At 39.3% G+C, this 24216-nt stretch overlaps 1 long non-coding RNA gene across 1 annotated transcript; it reads right to left on the reverse strand.

The window, feature by feature from the left end:
- Window positions 1-4185: 4185 nt before the first annotated feature.
- LOC101690950 lies at window positions 4186-23085 on the reverse strand. The gene is made up of 3 exons (XR_201393.3): window positions 22776-23085; window positions 22591-22664; window positions 4186-8159 (listed from the first exon to the last, which is right to left on the reverse strand). It is a non-coding gene; the product is annotated as an uncharacterized LOC101690950 (long non-coding RNA).
- Window positions 23086-24216: the final 1131 nt, after the last annotated feature.

A 24216-nucleotide genomic window follows, 5' to 3' on the forward strand; every position in this document is an offset into this window, starting at 1 on the left:
AAATATAGAGATGTATATATTTTTTTGAATTGCTGTTTTCATTTTCCTTAGGTAAATATCCAGTAGTGGAATTACTGGATCATATGGCATCTCTATTTTTAATTTGTTTTTTAAAAGACTTATTTATATATTTTGGAGAGAGAGAGAGTGCAAGTGGGAGGGAGTGGAGAGAGAATCTCAAGCAGACACCAAGCTGAGCATGGAGCCTGACACAGGGCTCGATCCCATTATCCCAAGATAACGACCTGAGCCAAAACCTAGAGTAGGACACTCAAGTGATTGCACCACCCAGGTGCCCCTTTAACTTTTTTTAAAGATTTTTTATTTATTTGAGAGAGAGAGAGAGCAGACATGCAAGCAGGGGGAGGGGCAGAGGGAGAGAAAGAACCTTAAGCGGACTCTGCACTGAGCGTGGAGCCTGACGTGGGGCTTGATCTCATGACTTTGAGATGATGACCCGAGTCGAATCAAGAGTTGGATGCTCAACCAAACAAGCCACCCAAGCACCCCAAGTTTTAATTTTTTTGAGGAACCTCCATACTCTTTTCTACAGTGGCTGCAGCAATTTGCATTCCCATCAATAGTGCAGGATAGTTCCTTTTTTTCCCAAAACCTCATCAACACTTCTTATTTCTTATCTAAAAAGAGAGAATCAAAAGATTCTAGCCATTCTGACAGGTTTGAGGTGATACCTCACTATGGTTTTAATTTGCATTTCCCTAATGATCAGTTATGTTGAGCATCCTTTCATGTGTCTGTTGGCCATCTGGATGTCTTCTTTGGAAAAACATCTATTCAAGTCCTCTGCACAGATTGTTTTTTTTTTTTTGTTGTTGTTGTTTTTGTTGCTGAGTTGTGTAAGTTCTTTATGTATGTTGGATACAATCCCTTATCAGATATATCATTGCAAATATCTTTTCCCATTTAGTAGGTTGCCTTGTCATTGTGTTGATGCTTTCCTTGCTGGGCAAAAGTATTTTATTCTGCTGTAGTCCCAGTAGGTTATTTTTGCTTTTGTTTTCCTTGCCTGAGAAGAAATATCTAGAAAAATGTTAAAATGGCTAATGTCAAACAGGTAACTGCTTAGGTTTTCTTCCAGAAGTTTTATGGTTTGGGGGCTCATGGTTAGGTCTTTAATCCATTTTGAGTTTATTTTTGTGTATGGTATAAGAAAGTGGTCCAATTTTATTCTTTTGCATGTAGCTGTCCAGTTTACCCAGCACCATTTATTGAAAAGACTGTCTTTTCTCTGTTGTAGATTTTTTTATTATGTTATGTTAGCCACCATTAACCACCAAAACCGTTTAGTCACCAAAACCATTTATTAGTTTTTGATGTAGTGTTCCATGATTCATTGTTTGTGTATAACGCCCAGTGCTCCATGTAGTATATGTCCTCCTTAATACCCATCACTGGGCTAACCCATGCCCCCCACCCCTCTAAAACCCTCAGTTTGTTTCTCAGAGTCCATAGGCTCTCATGGTTCATCTTCCCCTCTGATTTCCCCACCTTCATTTTTCCCTTCCTTCTCCTAATGTTTATGTTCCACATATAAGTGAAACCATATGATAAGTGTCTTTCTCTGCTTGACTTACTTCACTTAGCATAATCCCATTGAGCTCCATCCATGTCAAAGCAAATAGTGGGTATTCATCTTTGTAGATTTTTTTAAAAAGATTTTATTTATTTATTTGACAGAGAGAGATCATAAGTAGGCAGAGAGGCAGGCAGAGAGAGAAGGGGAATCAGGCTCCCCACTGAGCAAAGAGCACGATGTGAGGCTCAATCCCAGGACCCTGAGATCATGACCTGAGCCAAAGGCAGAGGCTTAACCCACTGAGCCACCCAAGTGCCTCTTATCTTTGTAGATTTTTTTTAGAAGAATTTATTTATTTATTTATTTGAGAGAAAGAGAGATAGAAAGCACAAGCAGGGGGCAGCTGCTGGCAGAGGGAGAGGGAGAAGCAGGCTCCCAGTCATGATCTTGGGGTCGTGGGATCGGGCGCCATATCGAACTCTGCACTAGGCATGGAGCCTCCGAGATTCTCTCTCTCCCTTTCCCAGTGTCCCTCCCCCTGCTCTCTCTCAAAAAAAAAAAAAAAAAGTTTTTTTTTTTTTTTTGGTATCTCTTGAACTTTCGCTTTTAACATGGTTTCCTCAAATTTGCCTCACCACCAGTCTGATCCCCTCCTCCTGTCCATATCCTCCAAATTGTGTCTGGGATGGTTACTAAGACTGAGCCTTTTGCCAAACTCCAAGAGGGCCCAAGAAACTTTAAAACAGAGATTGAAAGCATTTCTGATGCAGTGAGTCCTACCTCTGAGAGCATGAATCCTGGCAGCAGCCTTGCCCCTCAACAGATGCAGGTTCCCAGCCTGAAGAGCTGTCACACCCTTTAAAGCCTCTTAGTACCTGACAGGTGTTTTCTGAAGAGAAAAGCATTATTAAATGCTTAGGAAATCCCTTGCCCCAAATTAATCCCTCACTGTCACTGTCCCCCCATTGGGTGTTGCTGTGCACTAAGGAAATAGCCAAAACAGGCCACCTCTCAAGAGGGGTCCAACCCTTAAACACTACTTCCCGTGTTCCCACTGAAGAATCCTATCCCATCCTATAGGGCTGAGGGAGACTCTAATCTCCAGGAGAGTGAGAATGACTGCAATCCCAGGGAAGCCTAAAGGAAGCAGGTCACACAAACATCATGGTCTAGATAAGGAAGCCAGGGGCATTGGAAGCTAGTGTGGACAAGCTCATGGGCAGTCATGTCTGACCAACTTTTCATGACTTTTCTGAGGAGTCTGAACACCTTGATATGTCAGAGGCCCACAAACTCCTTATATCTGGGTTTTGGTGTTAGAGTATCTCAGGATGATCTCATAGAAAGTAATCATAGTTAGGCAGGCAGATTAGTGCACATCATGTTGCTTCCTATCTTTGGGCCTTTGCCCAGGCTGTACCCTTTGCCTGGACTATCCTCCTCCCTTCTGTCTGGGATCAGAAGACCCTTGTTAGTCATCCGGAAGCTTCTTACTTATATTTTTAAAGCTCAGTTGATATGCCATCTCTTCTAAGAAATCTTTCCTGGTCCCCTGACCTGACTTCTATGTTCTTCAGAGGCTCTCACAGTTTATCGTACCCATGGCTACTGCACTGGCCACAATGAATTACAGTTCTGTGTCAGGGACACATCTTGTTCATCTCTGGGTCCTCAGTGCAGAGCAGGAGGCCTGAAACACAGCAGGTGGTCAGTAAATTTTGCTCAATTAAAGTTAGAACTAGTTGGATGGTTATACTGGTAATGATGAGTGAATTCATGTTGGCCTGGAGAGAGAACTCTCTAGAGGCATGCTATAGGGCCCTGTGTATACTGATGGCATTCTGATGAAGTCAGTGGGTGACAAAAAACTAAGGCAGTAGGTTACACCTTAGACAACAGAATTAGTATTTCAAGAGTCATGGGCAAGCCGATACACTGGAACCATGTTGGTCCCCAGTGAGTTTAGGGGGGAAAGTCAGGACTAAAACCTCACAACCTATTGCAGTCTTGACAATGGGGGAGAAAAGGGCAGGGTTTTTTTTTTTTGTTTTGTTTTGTTTTTTGAGCTGAGACTTAGCTCCTCATGTTGTCCACCATTATAACAGTACTTACTATGTGTCAGGGTCTGTATCAGCTTCTGTACCCCAACTACTTCCCAATCCAGTAACAGAAAAAGTCTAATGAGGCTGATTTGCTTGACCCAGGACCAAGAAACAGTTCCTCACAAAGCAGGAGAAAGGGGGATCCTGGCTGGAATCAGAAGGCCCAGTGAGAGAAAAAAAAAAAAAAAAAAAAAAAAAGAAGGCCCAGTGAGAGCTGGGGCTTTGGTTTCCACCAGGTAACAGGCAGGCTGACAATACAGCAGTGTGAGGGGTGTTTGAGAAAGAGGCAAGTCCACCTTCAGGAGCCTCAGGGCATACAGTCAGTCATAGAGAACAAAGGTCTTTGTCACCAGCCTACCAACCAGGAATTTACTTCTTGAAAGAACCCAGGACCTATCCTTATCGCTTCTTCACAACCCTCACCCTTCTGAACAATGACATCCATGCTCCTTATCATGGCACGAAAGACCTTCCTGACTAGCCTAGTTCTCAATGCATTTCTCTATCATGCACATTCATTAATTAACAATTAACTAATACTGTTTATTCCATAAATATTTATTGAGTGTCTACTAAATATTACTATGCACTGTTTTTCTTGGCACTGGGGATACAATAGTGAACAAAACAAAATCCCTGCTTTGTGGAGCTTACAGTCTACTGGGAAAAGACAAACACTAATCACAATAAATAAATAGAAAATATATCAGGTGGTGATCAGTGTTCTGTACAAAAACATAAGACATCAAGTAGGGTAAGGGGTTAGAAAACACTGGTTAATGGGACTAGTTTGGTCAGGGAATGCTTCTTTAGGGAGGTGACGTTTGAGCATACTAGAAGTGGGTGGGAAACTCATGAGACTGTATGCAAAGAGTGTTCCGGCAGTGAGAATAGCAGGCACAACAGCTCTGAAGGGGGAGGGTACCTGACATGTTTGAGGAATAGCAAAGAGGCCAGGGTGGTTAGGAAAGAGTGAGTAATGGGAAAATTAATAAGATATGAGGTCAGCAAGGGCACAAGGACCACATTGTGTGAACCGTTGGGCCATGGTGAGAGCTTTGGCTTCTCTTCTGAGGGAGCTGGGAGCCATGGGAGAATTTTGAGCAGAAGAGAGACATGATATGATATGGATTTTAAAAGGAATTTCAAAGAATTAGTAATAGGCATGATAACACTAGGCAAAAGAAACAAAGATGATTACTAGGAAAACAAAAAGGTATACAATAGAGGATATATAATCAGAGTGTACTATGTGGTATAGATGCGAACAATAATGACAATGTCATACTTATGCAAACAGTGATTATTGGTTGAACAAAAAGGGTATAAAACGTTCTTTTTAAATAAAAGATACAACCACAAAGGTGAGCAAGCAACAAGAGACTATTAGGGATGACTAAGCAAATTAGAAAGCAAAAAATACACAGCTTGTACACATGAAAAATATACTTATTGAAATAAAAAACTCAGTAGACAGATTAAATAGAGCTAACCTACAGAGAGAGCTGAGAGAGAGATTAAATAGAGCTAACCTACAGAGAGAGCTTTTTAGTTAAAAGATATATCTGAAGAAATTGATGAGAATGAAATACAGGAAGACAAGGAAATAGAAAATATCAACAAGACATTATGAGATACGGAAGATACAATGAGGCCCAAAACATGATTGACTGGATTCTGAGAAAGAAAATATGGAAAGGGTGGAAGAAAGACAACATTTGAAAAGATAATGGCTGAGAATTTTCTAGAAGTTATGAAAAACATGAATGCAAAAGCATGAAACAATTTCCAAAGCAGAATAAAAAAGAAATATGTGCCTAAACATGTTAGAATGAAACTGCATGCCCCCTTGCAGATCCCCCTCTCAGAGAGAGAGAGAGAGAGAGAGACAGACAGACAGACAAAGGGAATTTCTTAAAAGTAGCCCAAGTAGAAGAAAACAAAAACACCTACCAAAAATAGCAATTAGACTGACAGCAGACCTCTAAATACTGACAACAAATTATTTTTAAGAATGAGGATAGAATAAAGACATTTGCCTAAAACAACAACAACTGGGAAAATTGAACACCGAGACCTGTACTAAAAGGACATCTAAACATTGTATTTATGATAAAAGAAAATGATCCCAGAATGATGGTCTGAGATGCAAGAATGTATGCATGTAAAGCCAAACAGGTATGAAATAATACTAATGATGATATAGAATTTGTGAGGTTAGGAAAAAAAGAGAAACAAACTAACATATTCAAGACAATAGCATGTGGTAAAAAGAGGAGTGACCAGAGTTGAAGGTTCCTGCATTCTTCAAGAGGGAGGTTAAAATGCTATTTAACTTTAGACCTTATAAGTTACACATGTATGGTAAAAGTTCAAGGATAAACACAGAAAGAGTAAAAAAAAAGAATGTGTAAATTTCAAATAGTACAGAAGAAAAAATTGAATAAGAAAGCAAATAAACAAATCTCAAAACTAAAAAACAGGCCAGAAAGGGAAAAACAAAGCATAGAAAAGGTGGTGGTAGGAAATAGAAATAAAGAAGTAGTACAATGGTAGAAACGAGTCCAAATATATCATAGAAAATGGAAACAGACTACACTTGCCCATTAAAAGAGATCATCAGATTAGATTTTTTAAGAGTCCAGCTGTATGCCGTTCTCAAGAGATATAATTAAAGCATAAGGGTATGAAAATGTTGAACAGTGAAAGGATGGAAAATTGTATACCACACAAATCCAAACAAGAAGAAAAGCTTGTGTTAAGATAAGATAAGACAGACTTCAAAAAATGCATTATTGCGAATAGAGAAGGTCATTACATATTTACCAGGAATGTATAACAATTCTTCATTTGAATATTCCTAATAAAATATCCTCAAAGTATATAAAATTTTTAAAAAGAACTATAAGGAGAAACAGACAAATCCACCATCATAGCTGAAAATGAACACACCTCTTACAATTACTGGCATAGCACGACCAAAAAATCAGTGTAGATATAGAAAATCTGAACAATACAATTAGCAAATTTGATAAGACATGTGTAGAACTCCGTATTCAACAATTAGAGAACATACATCTTATAAAGCACATAGGAAACATTCAAAAATATTGATCATGTATTAAGCCATAAAACAAGTCTTAATAAATTTCAGAGTTGTTATCACATGGACCACATACTCAGACCATAATGCAATTAAGATAGATTTCAATAACAAAGAGATACATTAAAACTTCCCCGCACATTTAGAAATTTATAAACACACTTCTATATCACTCACCAAAGAAGTGACCACAATGGAAATGTTGAAGTACTTGGAACCGAACAATAATGAAATATGACATGTTTGAATGTGTAGAAAAGTTGTGTTTGGAAGGAAATGTATATCCTTAAATGCACACATTATAAAACAAGAAAGACTGAAAATTAGTGAGCTCCATGTCCAACATAAGAAATCAGAAAAAGAACAACAGAATAAATCCAAAAAATGTGGAAGGAAGGAGATCAAAAAAGATAAGAGCGGAAATTAAAGAAATAGAAAACAAAGACACGATAGAGAGGAGCAACAGAGCCAAAAGTTGGTTCTTAGAAAAGACTAATAAAATAGACAAACCTCTGGTGAGATTGATCAAGAAAAAAAGTGAGAAGGCACAAATAACCAATATTAGCAATGAAAAAGGAGACATGGTTACAGATTATATACAGCAGAGGATTTTTTAAAAAGGGAACTTTATGCCAATAAATTCGAGAATGTAGATAAAAGGGACCAATTCCTGGAAACCCGTAACTTACCAAAATTGACTCAAAAAGCAAAAAGAAATCCTGAATAGCCCTCTAATTACTATAGGAATAGAAGAAGCAGTTAAAACTCTTCCTACCAAAAACAAACAAATAAATAAATAAAAGAACAAAAACTAGGAGGCAGAACTTTCCAGCTGATAACGAGGATCAGGGGTAGGTGAAAAAGTATTGATCCCCTCAGCCCTGGAGGTGTCCCTGTAGGCCTTAAGGCGTGGAGAAGCCAGGCAGGCCCCTTCTCACTATGGGCAGCCTCCTGTGGAGATCCTTACAGGGTGGTCCTTAGTGAAATGGGGCCGGACAAATCCCTCTACAGTCCCCGTGGGTAGTAAGCACGAATGCAGAACATCCAGCACTCAGTTCTGCTTTGTGGGAAATGTGCTAAGCAGAGCCAAGGTGGAGCTCTATCACTTGGACAGCCTCTTCAGTAGCCAGCTTCTGTGGTGTTCTGTTCACTGAGGACAAGGGGGCCGTGCAGCTGCTGGAGGAGTCTGCGTTCCAGTTGCCAAGAAAAGCCACACACAGCCGGAGTTGTGACTGGCTGGTGCGGAGCTGGGTGCAGGGAGGCCAAGCAGGGGCTTCTGGAGGGCGTAGCTCCAGGTGGCAGCCCCAAAACTCTGTCTTCACGAATACCAGATACTTCTATCCGTTTGCAGCTGATGAGCCCTTTTAATGGTGTCCAAGCTAGCTGCAGGGTGATGGTTCTAACAGGGATGCATGTTCTGCAAATAAGAGCTTCATCATTATTTCAAAATAATTAATATGAAAGAGTTCAGTCGGATTTGAAATCTAATCACACTGTCAAGAAATTTTCACAACATATTTGTCAGTAAAACAAAAAAGGCTGCTATCATCTCAACTGTTAAACATGTCTGAACATGTTAAAAATTGGTTCTAAATACTTTATCACTTCCATTGTACAGAGAGATTCTTGGTGGTGGTGACTGTTAAGAATCTGAAGAACATATCATTAAAAAGTCTCGATCAGGACTGTGTGTAGCCACTTCAAGCATAAAACTTGATATAAAATAAACATGTTATGGGAGCAGACTTCAAGTTTCTCATTTAAATTTTTGAAAAGATTTTATTTAGAAGTTACATATCAATTCAATGTTAAAAAAGCAAAACACCAGGGCAAGATGGTTTTACAGGAGAATCCTACCAAACAGATCGTTCCAAAGTCATATAGCATCTTCCAGAATATTGTAAAAAAAGGGAACACCAACTCATTCTAGGATACCAGCAGAACTTGAGACCAAAAGCAAATTATGATAGCATGAGAAAGGAAAATTAAAGACCAATTTTACTCATGGACACAGATACAAAAATCCTAAACAAATATTAACAAATTAAATCTAGTACCATATAAAAAGGAAAAGATCATGACCAAGTAGTGTTTATACCAGAAATGCAAAGGTAGTCTACCATGAGGAAAATCTGTACACAGCCTTTACCACATTATCACATTATTGAGAAAAAAATCCATAATGGTCTTAAGAAATAAAAAAGGTATTTGATATAAAAAATGCAACACCTTTTGGTGATTTAAAAACAATAATAAAAACTTCTTAGCACAGTGACAGGTTGGCACTTGCTTTAATCTGCTAACACCTGAAGGAATCTTCAGCAAATATCATTCTTAATAGGGAAAAAAGTTAGTGGTTTTTCCTTTAAAATACCCAACAAGACAAGGATGCACATTACTGTCTTCTCTCTTCAACACTGTACTGAAGGGCCTGTCCATCTCAGTAACACAAGAAGAACAAACGAAAGGCATAAAGATTGGAAAGGAAAAAACCAAACTGTCATTATTTATAGCTAATATTGTTGTCAACATAGAAAACACAAAAGAATATACAGATAGTAATGATGTACTATACCTTGGCTAATTGAATTTAAATTAAAAAAAAGAAAAGAAAAGTGGGGTGCATGGGTGGCTCAGTGGGTTAAGCCTCTGCCTTCGGCTCAGGTCATGATCTCAGGGTTGTGGGATGGAGCCTCACATCAGGCTCTCTGCTCGGCATGGAGCCTGCTTCCTCCTCTCTCTCTGCCTGCCTCTCTGCCTGTTTGTGATCTCTCTCTGTCAAATAAATAAATAAAATCTTTAAAAAAAAAAACAAAAGATGGAGACATCTGAAAAGGGACAAAGGATCCAACTTGAAAGAGCTCCCAGTGGCCAAAGCTGGAACAATTTGAGCAACAAGACAAATGACAAAATATTGGATTTATAATTCAAATTATTAAATAAATATGCACCAGTGCATACTGATACGAACAGGTGACTGAATAAATAAGTAAATGGGCAGGTAAATAAACAAGAAGAAAGAAATAGTTCTTACAGAATTCCAAATACTACATGTAAATACTGCCCCTTCCAGAGATGGCGTTTAATCCTCTCCCTCTCCTTGAAGGGGGGCTAGGTTCTTCAAAAGAACAGAAAATAAAAGGGGAAAAATAACAACTTTACAGTGGACACACTTGGCAGACACTACCTTAACCAATGATTAAGGTCAACATCAGTGATGTCATAGGGATATCACATACCTCTGATATAATGTGATGAAAAAGGCACTTCAACTCTATGGCATTCTTTCCAAAAACAACCCCAGTCTAATTATGAGGAAAACTTCAGACAAATCCAAAGTGAGGGACATTATACAATACGCCTCAAAACTGTTATGGAGCATGAAAAACATGGGAAGACTAAGAAACTGTCATAGAGCAGAGGGCAACAGAGATGACAACTAAATGCAATGTGGTATTTTGAACTGGATCCTAGAACAGAAAAAAAGACATTAGTGGGAAAACTGAAAAATCCATATAAAGTCTGAAGTTTGGTTAATAGGATTATACCAATATGGCTTTCTTAGTTTTGACAAATATATGGTGAGGAGTACACAGGAATGCTCCATACTATCTCTTTACTTATTTTTCTGTAACTGTAAAATTGTCTAAAATTAAAAGTTTGCTTAAAAAAATAAAAGTTTAGCAAGGTGAATGGCTGGAATAGTAACATAAAAAAATCAACTTCATTTCTCTACACCTGCAAATGAGATGAGACCTGTTAAATGACAAGATCTACCTTATAATAGCAGCAAAACCATAAATACCAGGGAATAAGTCTAACATAAGATATGCAAGACCCTATGCAGGAAATTAGGTAACCGTACCAAGAGACATCCAAGAATTAATTTAAAATGAAAGGGTATGTCATGTTCGTAGCTAGAAAGACTCAGCATCACCAACATATCAACTCTCTTCAAACTCACCTATAGATGCATTGCAACTCCAATATTCCTGTAGGACATGACAAGATGATTCTTAAATGTGTTTAAAATAACAGAGCACCAGGAACATACAATATTCCTGAAGAAGAATAAGATGGGAAGACATTGCTGTACCAAATGTTAAGATTCTTCATGAAACCACAGCAATTAAAGTGGTAAGGTAGTAGAGTAATTAAGGCTGTGTGATACTGGCTCAGGGACAGAAAGTTGGCCAATAGCAGATCTGGAACTCTGGTGTATGACTGAAGTGGCATTTCAGGTCATGAGGCTATCTGTGTGGAAAATAAAGAAACTGGCTCCCTCCCTCATACCTTTATACCACACAAAAATCAATTCCATTTGGACTAAGGACATAAATAGGAAAAATAGAAATTTTAAACTCATAATCAAAGAAAATAAAGAATGTCTTTATGATAAAAAAAAAAGTGTGTTGACTATACAGAAAAGATTGAATTGTTCAACTCAACAAAAATTAGGAATTCCTGCTCATGCAAAGATACCTTGAAGAAAAAAAAGCCACAAACTGAGAAAAGATATTCAACATGTATAAATGGCAACTGATGAGTATCCAAATAATTAAGTAACTCCTACAAATCAATAAAAATGAGAAAAATCCCAATTCTAAAAATAGGCAAAAGACATTAACAGCCATTTACTGAAGAAGAAACATGAATGGCCAATAAACATGAAAAAAATGCTCAACCATATTAGTGATAGGAAAAATGCTAATTAGGTCCACAATGAGATATCATTTCATACCCATTATAATAAAGTGGGATAGTATCAAGTACTGATTAGGGTGTGTATCAATGGGCTCTCTTACAAATTGCTGAAAGGTATATAAACTGGTAACCTTCAAATAGGAATACATTTTGGCATGATACTGTCAAGCTGAATGTTTAAGCATCCTATCAACTAGCAAGTCTATTTCTCAGTATACACCTTTAAAAGGTGGGTATGTATGTGTACTAGGGGATACGCACAAGAATATTCATAGTAGGGGGCCACCTAAGTGGCTCAGTGGGTTAGAGCCTCTGCCTTCAGCTCGGGTTGTGATTCCCGGGTCCTGGGATCCAGCCCTTGACTCGGCTCTCTGCTCGGCAGGGAGCCTGCTTCCCTTCCTCTGTCTCTGCCTGCCTCTCTGCCTACCTGTGATCTCTGTCTGTCAAGTAAATAAATAGAATCTTTAAAAAAATATTTTAAAAAAGAATATTCATAGTAGCACTGTTCTTAAGAGCAAAAAGCTGAAAACAAAAAATGTCTACCAACAGATATGTGGATGAATAATTTGTTTTATGGTCACCCAATGAAATAAACAGCACTGAGAATGAACAAGCTGCAGTTACATACAAGAACCCAGGTGAATCTTTGAAACATAATAATGAGTGAAAAAAAGTAAGTCACAGAAGGCCACATAGAGTATGATGCTATTTTTTACAAAGATCAAGACCAAGCCAAATAAATAAGGTATTGGTTAAACATTTCCACAAATATGAAAAAAATATATCAAAAAAGCAAGAGAAATGTTAAACATAAGACTCAAGAGAATGGTAATTTCTGGCAGTGGAGAATATGGGGAATAGAACAGTAAAGGACATAGGCATAGATGCTATCATTAATGTTACTCTTGGGTGGAGTTGTGACTTCTTCAGTTTTCATTACATTAGTTCTTGATAACTCATGTATGTAATTTTTTATTACATATCTAATATATTTTGTATGAACAAACAGAATAGAAGAGTAGGAGAAAGTGAGAAATGACAGTTCTTTTGGAGAGTTTTGCTGTTAGGGTAATAGAGAAAGTCATAGTTGCACGGGGATGTGTGATGAATCGTGTTTTAAAAGTTTTTTTAAAGATGGGAGCCATAGGAGAATAATGGAATTACAGAATAAGGACTTTGGTGAACTGGCTTTCTCTTTAAAACAATTAAAATATGGGCAAACCAACTAAGAACAACCATTTCAAAACTTGTAGTTAATCAAAGACACAGAATGAAGTGAAAAATCATTTAAGAGAAACAACTGAATCTTGGTAAGACAACGGGTTCTGTGACATTTTAACTTGTAGCTAATTCCCATCCTCTTTCCCTCTCTAGCTCAGTAGTATAGTAGGCAAAAGCTGACTAAATTGAAGACAAAAAGAGGACTGACTCCTTTGACCAGGAATTTAAAAGGAAATCCTAGAGAATGAGACAATCACAGGAAACTTTGAAAAGCCCTGATATATTCCCAGGTATTTAAAGGGCTTCAAAGCTATGCACATGCCCAAAAAAGAGGTGGAAAAGGACAGGCCCCAAGTCACTCACCTCTGGCTGACTATAAGCAGCATGTGAAAGCTAAGGCTGCCTTGTAAACTGGCTAAAGTTTGAAGACATGCCCTCTCACACAGATCCTCTTGGCAAAGGATGGAAGACATATGGACAAGGCATTTAAGGAAATACAGCCAATCACTGGCTGACCACCAACATATACTTACACAGGTGTGATCTCTTAGGAATCCAGGCTTAAAAACAGAAACAAGAAGTTAAAAAAAAAAGTTAGCAGAGAACTTGGGGGCCACATAGTGCAAGGAATACAGAATCCACAGAATTAGTTGAGAAAGGTAACTGAGCAAATAAACAGCAATGAGAAAAATAAAAACAACCATACACACAAATACCACACATACACACACATATCCCAGAAAAAACAAACCTTAAGGTAGAAGAGATTAATACCAGAGTTAGACTAGAGTATCTAAAATGCCCAGGTTTGGGGGCACCTAGCTGGCTCAGTCAAAAGAGCATGTGACTCTTGATCTTGGGGCCATGAGTTCAGGCCCCATGTTGGGTATGGAGATTACTTAAATAAATAAGAACATTAAAAAATGCTGTTTTTGACAAAAAAATATGAGATATGAAAAGAAATAACAAAGTATGTTACATGTACCAAAAAAAAAAAAAAAAAAAGGGAGCCAAAAGAACATGTCCCTGAAGGAGTCCATGTTTGGAACTTAACAAAGACTTTAAACTATTACTATAAATATTTTCTTTTTTTTTTTTTAAAGATTTTATTTATTTATTTGTCAGAGAGAGAGTGAGCGAGAGCGAGCATAGGCAAACAGAGTGGAAGGCAGAGTCAGAGGGAGAAGCAGGCTCCCGCGGAGCAAAGAGCCCGATGTGGGACTCGATCCCAGGACGCTGGGATCATGACCTGAGCCGAAGGCAGCCGCTTAACCAATTGAGCCACTCAGGCGTCCCTACTATAAATATTTTCAAAGAAATAAGAGAAAGTATATCTTTAGAATTAAGGAAAAGTTTGAGAACAATGTCTCTCCAAATGGAAAATATCAGCGAAGACATAGAAATCATAAAAAAAAAATCAAACAGAAAATTTGGAGTTGAAAAGTATAATAGTTGAAATGAAAAATTCACCTAGAGGAGCTCAATAAGAGATTTGAGCTGGCAGAAAGGAGAAAGGGTAATGGTGATGATAGAGCAATAAAAATTATACATTATGGGACGCCTGGGTGGCTCAGTTGGTTAAGTGGCTGCCTTCGGCTCAGGTCATGATCCCAGCGTCCTGGGATCGAGTCCCACATAGGGCTCCTTGATCGGCAGGGAGCCTGCTTCTCCCTCTGCCTCTAGCCTGCCACTCTGTCTGCCTGTGCTTGCGCTCTGTATCTCTCTCTCTCTCTCTCTAACAAATAAATAAAAATCTTAAAAAAAATTATACATTCTGAAGAACAGAAAGAAAAAAGAACCAAGGGGGGGGGAAAAAAAAAAACGGAGCTTCACAAATCTATAGGACACCACCAAAAGTGCCAACATATGCATAACGGGAGTACCAAAAGGGCAAGTGGAAGAGAAGGGGCCAAAACACTGCAAACTTGATGAAAAATATTAACCTGTACACTTAAGAAGTAAATGCAAGCAGAGTAAGCTCAAAGAAATCCACACCTAGATACATGATAATGCAACCGATAAAAGCAAAGATGAGAAGAAAATCTTGACTGAAGCAAGAGAAAACTGACTTATCACATATATGGGACCTTCAATAAAGTTAACAGCTGACTTCTCATCAGAAACCACGGAGGCCAGAAGATAATGTGATGCCATCTTTAAAATATTTACAGAAAGGGACGCCTGGGTGGCTCAGTTGGTTGGGCAACTGCCTTCGGCTCAGGTCGTGATCCCAGCGTCCTGGGATCGAGTCCCGCATCCGGCTCCTTGCTCCGCGGGGAGCCTGCTTCTCCCTCTGACTCTGCCTTCCACTCTGTCTGCCTGTGCTCACTCTCGCTCGCTCTCTCTCTGACAAATAAATTAAAAAAATATATATTTACAGAAAAAGACTGTCAACTCAGAATTCTGTATCTAGATAAACTGGTTCTTCAATCATGAAAGAGAAGTTAAGATAAACAAAAACTGAAAAAAATTTGTTGCTGGAAGACTTATCCTACAAGAAACACTACTTTCAGGCTTAAAGGACAGTAAATGGTAACTTGAAATAGGTATTATGAAAGAAAGTATTTTTTTTAAAGATTTTATTTATTTGACAGAGATCACAAGTAGGCAGAGAGGCGGGGGGCAGGGTGCACGAAGGGGAGGGCAGGGGAAGCAGATTCCCTGCTGAGCAGAGAGCCAGATTTGGGGCTCGATCCCAGGACCCTGGGATCATGACCTGAGCTGATGGCAGAGGCTTAACCCACTTAGCCACCCAGGTGCCCCTGAAAGAAAGTATTTTAATTTGTAACTCTTATTCTTCTGTTTTAAAAGACAACTGTATAAAGTAATAATAATAGAACTGTGTTGATGGGCTTATAACGTAAGAAGTAATTCATATGATAATAACACTAAAAAAAGAAGGAAAGAGGGAACAGAGGCATATTGGCACAAAGTTACTACTGAAATTTGAATTAATTTGAAGTAGATTTTTTCCAGTTAAGATGTTAATTGTAATCCCCAGAGAAGCCTTAAAAATCTAACTAAACATATATACAGTTAACAAGGAAATTAAAAAGTTAAAATAGAAAATAGCTACTGAACACAGGAGAGGAACAGAAGAACAAAGGAACAGAAAAGACAAATGACATTTAAAAAAGCATATATTAATCCCAAACTCTTCCAAAAATAGAGGAAGAAACACTTTCCAGCTCATTCTATGCAACTAGTATTACTCTGATACCAAAACCAAAGACATCACAAGAAAACTCTAGACCAATATACTATATGGATAGACTCAATACCTTCCCCCTAAAATCAGGAACAAGACAAGAATATCTGTTCTCATCACTTCTAGGCAACACTGTACTAGAAGATCAGTCAGGGCAATTAGTCAAAAAAAGAAAGAAAAGGCATCCAGATTAGAAAGGACGAGTAAAACTATATTTGCAGATGACATGATCTTGTATATAGAAAACTCTAAGGAATCCAGTAAAAAACTATTTGAACTAATCAGTTCAGCAATGTGTCAGGATAGAAGATCAAGAAACAAAAATCAATTGTATTTCTATGCACTAGCAATGAACACTCTGGAAGTGAAATTAGGAAAATAATTCCATTTATAATAGTAACAAAAAGAATAAAATACCTAAGAATAAATTTAACAAAAGAAGTGTAAGATTTGGGGCACCTGGATGACTCAGTGGGTTAAAGCCTCTGCCTTTGGCTCAGGTCATGATCTCAGGGTCCTGGGATGGAGCCCCACATGGGGCTCTCTGCTCAGCAGGGAGTCTGCTTCCCACTCTCTCTCTCTGCCTGCCTCTCTGCCTACTTGTGATCTCTGTCTGTCAAGTAAATAAATAAAATCTTTAAAAAAACAGAAGTATAAGATTTATATGTTGAAAACTACAAAATACTTCTGAAAGAAGATAAAGAAGGTCTCAATGGAAAGACATCTCATGTTCATGGATTGGGAATCTTAATATTGTTAAAAAACAATACTTCCTAAATGGATATATAGATTCAATATAATTCTTATAAAAATCCCAGCTGTTTTTCTGCAGAAATTGACAAGCTGATCTTAAAATTCATATGGAAATGCAAGGGACTTAGAATAGTCCGAACAGTCTTGCAAAAGAAGAACGAAGTTGGAGGACTCCCATTCCTGATGTCAAAACTTACAACATAGCTATAGTAATCAAGACAGGGTGGTCTGACATAGTGACACACCTACAGATCAATGAGGTAGAATTGAAAATCCAGATAATTAACTTCTACATTTAGGATTTATGGTCATTTGACTTCTGACAAGGGTTGCCAAGACAATTCAAAGGGGTAAAAATACTCTTTTCAACAAAATGTACTGGGCCAACTAGCCATCCACATACAGAAGAATGAAATTTGGACCTTTGCCTCACATCATACACAAAAATGAACTCAAAATGGATCATCAACCTAAATGTAATAGCTAAACCCATACAATTCCTAGAAGAAAAAGCGGGAAGAAACCTTTGAGACTTTGGGTTGGGGAATGTTTTCTTGGATCTGACACAAAATGCTCAAGTGAGAAAAAATTGCTTAATTGGACTTTCCCCAAATTAAAAACTTTGGTGCATCAAAGGACACCATCAAGTAAGTAAAAAGACAACCCACAGAATGGGAGAAAATATATGCAACTCACATATCTGACAAGAGACTTCTGTCCCAAACATAAAAAGATCATTTATAACTCAACAGTAAGACAATCTAATTTAAAAATGACTAAGGATTTGAAGAGACATTTCTCCAAAGAAGAAGCACAAATAGGCAATGAACACATTAAAAGATGCTCAACATTATTAGTGATTAGGGAAATGTAAATCAAAACCACAATGAGGTACCCCTTCATACTCACTAGGATGGCTATAATAAAAAAAGACAGGCAGTAAAAAGTGTCAGTGAGGAGTGAGGATATGGAGAAATTGAAACCCTCATACATTGCTGTTGGGAATTTAAAATGGTACAGCCACTTCTGTGAACAGTTCCTCAAAAAGTTAAACATATATTTGCCATATTACCAAGCAATTCCACTTCCCAGGTATCTACCAAAGGGAAAAGAAAACATACATCTGCACAAAAACTTGTGCACAAATGTTCAGAGCAGTATTATTCATAATACCAAACGTGAAAACCACTGAAATGTCCATCAACTAACAAATGGATAAGATACACAAAATGTGGCATGCCCATATAATGGAATATTATTTGACAGTAAAAAGGAATGCTATATCAACAACATGGATGAACCTCAAAACCATTATGCTAAATGAAAGAAGTCAGTCATAAAAAACAATATATTATATGATCTCATTTACATAAAATGTCTAGATTAGAGAAATCAATAAATACAGTCAGAAAGCAGATTAGTGGTTACCTATGACTGAGAGGAGGGGAGGTCCAGGGAGGGACTGCTAACGAGTATGAAGCTTCTTTGGGGGGGCGATAAAAATGTTCTAAAATTGATTGCAGTGATGGTTGCCAACTGTGTGAATATACAAAAAACACTGAAATTTTATGATATTAAATATACCTCAATAAAGCTGTAACAAAAAGATGAGAACAATAACGAATCTCTGTGTGCTAATGGAAATGATCTTGTAGAGGGGGAATTTGCTGAAGCATTGTCTTCAAGGAGATAAAAGAGGATGGGTTCTAGTGCCAGTAGAGGAACTGGATTTTGATGACAGCAGGGCTAGTTTATTCATAATAACAGAGAAGAAGGCAGAGTGTGTGAATACAGATGCTGTTTGGTGGTTAGGTGTGATCATGGGAATCCGTACAGGTTTTTTTCTGATGGTTTTGATCCTTGAGTTAAGCCAGAAGCTTGAGCACAAGATGGAAGAAGTGGTATCAGGAGATTTGAGGAGAGAAAAGACACAAAACAGTCAGCTAGGAAGACAGGGGAGTGAACGGTCTAGGGAAGTGCAGTGGGGCAGGCAGAGAGTTGGATTTAAGCAGGGCTGGGGTTTCGTCCTATAAACATGCTGAAGTACACAGCACCACAGAAGCGAGGATGTATGCAAAGGGATGATTATCATGATAGACCATGGAATCTAAGCTGATTAAAGGAAGGACATGGGAACACGGAGGAAGTAAAGGGTAGTGAAAATGTTCAGTCTTGGTGGTGTTGAGGGATTGTTGGGAGTTGGGGAGCTGGAAGGAGTAAACTAAAAGGTTAAGAAGCACTGGCTGGGCAGCAGGATGCCCAAAACAGAGTATAGAAGTGGTGCCGTCATACATGCTGACAAGAAGGGTAAGACCGTTGGAGAGTGTGGCTGAGGTGCGGCTGAAAGGCAAGAGCATTATAGGAAAGCAGATCACAGAACTAAGTGACAGGAACATTGGAAGGATCATTTATGAGGATACTAAAGTCACCAAGAAGTGAAACTGGGATAGTGTTAAACACTGACAGTGAGCTAGTAGCTAAATTCTAGAATGAAGTATGATGGGGACAGGTATGTGTGTATGTCTGTACCTGACTATAACACAGATGGGTGGGTAATGGTCTAGTCTGATGGTCTGAAGTTTAAGCAAGGTGGTTGTGGGGCCTCTGGGTGGCTCAGATGGCTGAGTGCCTGACTCTTGATTTTGGCTCAGGTCATGCATGAGCTCAGGGTTGTGAGATCAAGCCCCGTGTTGAGCTCTACACTGGGCATGGAGACAGCTTAGAGTTCTCTCTCTCCCTCTCTCTGCCCCTTCCTAACACCCTCTCTTAAAAAACAAACAAACAAACAAACCACCAAAACAAACAAAACAAACAAACAAAAAACCAAGGTGGTTGACATGTACATAATCTTAGAGTATCCTCCCACAAATTACTTACTAGTTACAAAGGAAAAAAGAGGAACTATACTGGAGAAACCTGGCTGACACCACCTTAAACAAATAGTCAAAGTGAACAAAACCAGTATTGGGACAAACTGACATCATGTACCTTCTGATACAAAGTACCGAAGACATATCTCTTCTGCGGTCTTCTTGCCAAAATTAAAATTACATAACTTGGGCGCCTGGGTGGCTCAGTGGGTTAAGCCGCTGCCTTCGGCTCAGGTCATGATCTCAGAGTCCTGGGATCGAGTCCCGCATCGGGCTCTCTGCTCAGCAGAGAGCCTGCTTCCCTCTCTCTCTCTCTGCCTGCCTCTCCATCTACTTGTGATTTCTCTCTGTCAAATAAATAAATAAAATCTTTTAAAAAAATTACATAACTTAACTATAATCACAAGGAAACATCAGAAAAACCCAAATTCTATAAAATAGCAGGCCAGGACTCTTCAAAAGTATCAAAGTCATGAAAGACAAAGAAAGACTAAAGAACTGTCCTAGATTGGAAGAGTCTAAGGAGATATGACAACTGAAGGCAATATGGGATCCTGAATTAGATCCCAAAAGAGAAAATTTATATTAGTGGAAAAAATGATGAAATCTGAATAAGTTCTATACTTTCATTAATAGTATTTTACCAGTGTTAAATCCCTAATTTTGATTGAACGATAGTTGAATAATTTATTAATACTTAAGGAATATGAGTGAAGGATATATGAGAATCCTTCATACTATTTTTATAGGTTTTTAAACCTGAAGTTATTTAAAAATAAAAAATGTTTAAATTCTAAGAAAAAGGTGGTTTGAGGAGGAGAGAGACAAAGTGTCTGGGTAGGCCAATTAGAGTAATGACACCTATCTTCACCTCTTGGCCTGCTGGTAAGAGGGGTGTGAGGGGACTCCTGGGGAGCGGCATGCTCAGGAGAAAGCTAATTTCTATTCAAGCAGTGGTTCTCAGCAGGGGGGTAGACAGTCAAGGGATGTTTTGGGGCATTTTTTATTTTCGCAATAACTGGAGATCACTAGTGACATTTAGTGGCCATGGACCAGGGGTGCTCAGCATCCTACAGTGCACAAGACAGCTCCACACAGCAAATAATTGTGCTGCATACCATACAACTTTAGAACATCCCCCCAAACAACAATGTAAGTGAAAAACCTGTGCATTTCATTCATTTATTCATTCGACAAACATTTATTGAGAGAGCTATTCTATGCTAAGCACTGTTTTAGGTAATAGGCATACACCAAGGCACAAAAAAGAAAAATCTCTGCTCTTCTGAGCTTACAATCCAGTAGAAGAGTCAAACAATAAATAACAAACACAATAAAGGTGTAGATTATATATTATAGAAGAGGGTGAGGAGCAGTATGGAAAAAATAGATTGGGGTCTATGTTAGGGGAGAGCTGCAATTTTAAACAGGATGGTCAGGGTAGGCCTCCCTGAGAAAGTGACATCTGGGTATGGGCCTGAAGGAAGTGAGGGCATGAGCCTAGTATATATTTGGGGGGAAAGCCTTTCAGGTCTGGGGGATGGTCTAGTACAAATCCCTGAGGTGGGTGTGTGCCTAATATGTTCAAGTAGCATAAAGGAGGCCAGTGTGGGTGGAATAGAGGAAACAAGTGGGGAGAATGGTAGGAGAGAAGTTCAGAGAGGTTATGGGGGCCAGATCATGGATTTTAGTATATACTGACTATTCTAGAAATTCAAATGATCCATATAAATTGAGGGAGGACTACCCTTGGTTTTGTTTAAAACTTTATGAAGAATTATTCATGACTCAGAAAATCACATCACCCTACCCATGGTTTCTGAGTCAGCAATCAACACAGATGTGTCATATTCCCAGACACGAGGATCATTATATGCAAGACCATTCATTATGTCTTCTAGCGAAATTATATCCCAGCCTTTACATATTGAAATACATATTGTTTTATTAGAAATTACTCTTTGTTTACTTCTCCCTTATATTACAATTAGGACATTACATTGGTTGGGAGGAATTATGTGTGTAAACAGATTCTGTTATCTATGCACTTCATTTCAGGACAGTGAAAGAGACATTTCAAAATAGAAATTATAAAAATAGAGTGTTGGGTCTGATAGGTATAAGAACCACTAAGGCATGGCAAGAAAATGAAGGAACTATTCAGAAGCCAAGGTGAGAATGGAGATTCTGCTGCTGCTGACAGTGAGTTCCAGAAGGTCAGGTTAAAGGATTTCAGGATGGGGACAGAAAAGAGGGCTGTGTGGTGATGTAACCTGGTCTTCTTGTGGTGACCAACATAATAAAGGATAAAGGGCCTGGTTCACTTTTTCATCAGAGTTGCCCCCCACTCTGGAGGTCTCTCCGTGTTTAACACAGTACGGTGGGGAACAAGGAGGGCTCTCTCCTCAGTGAGGCCAGAAGCAGGCCAAGGCCAGGCTCCTTTTTTTTTTTTTTTTTTAACCCACAGAACAGTCCAGAGCCCCAGGCTAAGCTCACAGATGCTCTCAGGCCAGACTCATTGCTATAAACAATGCACCTCTAACCTGCTTAGAGATGGGAAAGAGACAGATAGAAAGATGAAAAACAGTAACATTAAAAGAACCATTGAGAAAGAAGAATCAATGGGGGTAGGGTCAGAGAGAAGCAGGGAGAAAACAAAGCCAAAGACCAAAAGAGATCATATATTTTTTTTCAGTCACGACAGTCATCATTTATTGAAAAATTTCTAGGGGCCAGGCACGGGGCAAAGAGATGCACATGTATTGTCTCAGATGGAGATTATTAGACTCCCATTTGACAGATGAAGAAACTGAGGTCTATATGAGTGATGTAGATGGCTCAAGGTCTCATAGCTAGTTTGGTAGCGTCAGGGTTCATCCTTCTAGGTCTGGGACGTCTAGTATGTCTCAGAGAAGGAGACAGGCAGAAATACAGGACACATAGACAGAAAGATGGAGAAAGAGAGGGAGAAGGGCAGCAGAGAGACGGAGATTTACAAGCACGCAGACGATCACGTGAGCTGCAGACCTGCACGGAACCGTTTCCCAAGAGACAGGGATGGGCACGGGTGATGGGCTCCGCAGGGTACTCACCTGGTTGTTGTCTGGGACTGCAGGGGCACTCGCCCTCCCTTTGCTACCCGCACGATCCTCCGCAACCCGTTGACCTAGGGTTAAGAGGCCGCCCAGGTAAAAGCTCGCCCAGGCCCCACCCCTCAGGCGCTCCAGCCCGGCCTCTTTCCCTCACACCCCACACCCCCGTCTTTACAGCGTCTCACCAGACACCTCCTGCCCTCCGCGCCGCCGCTGCCGAGCGCTAGCAGATTCGAGGGGCCTGCGGCTGGCTCTAGTGAACGCACTGGACGCGTCCCTCCAGCCCGCTAGAGAGCTAGCGGGTTAGCAGGCCTCCACAGCTACCGACCACTCTCTGGCTCCCATTGGAAGAGTGCCCTCCTGCCTTCCCTGGGATTGGCTGGAGATGGAAACACTTTAGCTTTACGCCCCAGGCCCGGATCCAGGCCGAAGAAAACTCCGCCCCCTGGGGGGGTCTTTGATTGGCTTATGAGCCAAGCCCACCCTTTCACAGGATTGGCCAGGAGAGGACTTGTTCCCTTTTGCCAGGCTGTTTGACAGCACTTCGGGAATTAGTTGGGAACACGCAGGCGCGAAGCCCAAAGTAGGCTGCGTGCCAGTCACTGCACAATCATAGATCCCCGGCTTCTTGACGTCTTACTCTCCGTAAGCCACTTGGCGTAAGCCAACGGTCTCAGAGACACGACTCTACCCCCCACCTGCAGGGATTTCTGGGCCAGGTTTCTTCTGATCCAAAAGAGAGTAGTTCCTAATTTCATCCATGGAGTATGTGGTTATTGGGGTCTGGCCAGTCACCCATCAGCTCCTGCCGCTAAGACACTGGTCAAGTGATAGCCTCGCTAGGAGCCTCAGTTTAACCAACTTTGAAATGGGAAGATTATTTCAAAATCTTTCCTAACAGTGCGGTTGTGAGGATTTAGAGTACACAAATTAATTGCCTGGAGCATATATAGTTAAGGTCTGCCCTTTTGATTCTTACCTTTCCCATTGTTTCAGACTGAGGAAACCATGGCCCAGAGAGGCAAATTGGCTTGAGGTTACATAACAATAAAACCCTGAATAAAACCCAAGTTCCGTGCTCCAAAGGAAAGCTGTTTAAGAAGGAAGAGAGACAGGAAGGACATTTCTATAATCAGGGGTTCTTAATTTGGGTCGATGGACATCGAGTTCAATCCTCGGACAGGGTTTGGAGGGGCCAATGAATTTGGATGGGAAAAAATATACATCTTTATTCACTCTAATTGAAATTTAACCTTTATTTTCAGTAAAGAATGTAACATAGTTGTAGTACGTGTGATTCTGTCACCAATAAAAATCACAAAGATTTTCATATCACATTATAGATGTTATGAATCTGTTGAAATATCATGTAATCTCATCCTTATTTTAATATCATGATAGTCATTAGACCCTCTACTGTGTCTTGTGATGTAAGGGATTAGTGAGGAGAAAATATATTACCATAAGCACATATCTGATTTTTCCACATTTTAATAATTATATTTCAATATAATCAGTTTCTTTTGTAACTCTATTTCATTTTATATATTTAAAAGATATTATTTTCTGAGGAAAGGTCCATAAGGCTTCACCAGATCACCAAATAGGCCTATGGCACAAATTGTC

Source organism: Mustela putorius, unplaced genomic scaffold (assembly GCF_011764305.1).
Source record: "Mustela putorius furo isolate JIRA1106 unplaced genomic scaffold, ASM1176430v1.1 tig00001566_pilon_pilon_pilon, whole genome shotgun sequence".
NCBI classification, from domain to species: Eukaryota; Metazoa; Chordata; class Mammalia; order Carnivora; family Mustelidae; genus Mustela; species Mustela putorius.